Source organism: Gavialis gangeticus, unplaced genomic scaffold (genome assembly GCF_001723915.1).
Source record: "Gavialis gangeticus isolate Ggan-Ray unplaced genomic scaffold, GavGan_comp1, whole genome shotgun sequence".
In the NCBI taxonomy this organism is placed as follows: Eukaryota; Metazoa; Chordata; order Crocodylia; family Gavialidae; genus Gavialis; species Gavialis gangeticus.
The window spans coordinates 81,473,759-81,474,669 of NW_017729025.1; positions in this window are offsets into that span (position 1 = coordinate 81,473,759).

Consider the following 911-nt stretch of genomic DNA (forward strand, 5'->3'; position numbering starts at 1 on the left):
CAGCTGTATGATGGAACAGGGAGGACAACACAAATCCTCAGATTCCTGGTGCATGTAATGAACTTCCAAGCTGGCCACGCTGCTTCCAGCTAGGGAGTAAGTGTATCTGAATGGGAGCAAGAGCAAGCTGGCAAGTCTGTACACCCCCCACACCCCCACCAGCATTTCTACACCCCCCACACCCCAACACCCGCCCCACAGTACCCAATGTATCCCCACACACAACATTTACACCCCCCTGCATACATGCCATACGTGTACACACACCGAGACATACCATTTGCAGGCACATACCATTTACACATACACCATTTACACACCCCAGCACCCCCCCAACATCCTCCATGCATACACCCCATTTGTATACACCCCCACACCATTTGCAGGCATAGCTCATTTACACACACCCCCAACACATGCACACCTTTGAACAAACACACATTTGCAGGCACAGCCCATTTACATCCCCCAACACACACAGTTTGCACACACCCAACACACATTTGAACACACCTGCACCCATCCCTAACACACACACATTTGCACACACCCGTGTGCATGCACACAAATGGCACATCCCAACACACAATTTGCATTCCCCAACCCGCGCACACATCCACATCTGCACACACATACACACACCTTGACTTTGCACACACCAACACACACCCCATCGCACACCTCCCACACCCCATCGTCCACACACCCAATCTGTGCACCCCCTCAACACACCACGTGCACATACCCCCACCCCAAAGCGCACACAGATGCACTTTGCATACCCCCCAACATGCATGCACACATTTGCACACCCATACCCGGCCCCCCCGGCCACACACACACACCTTGTGCGCGCAGGAGCCCGCGGCGCAGAGGCCGGTGCAGGCGCGGGCGGGGCGGGGGCTGTCACC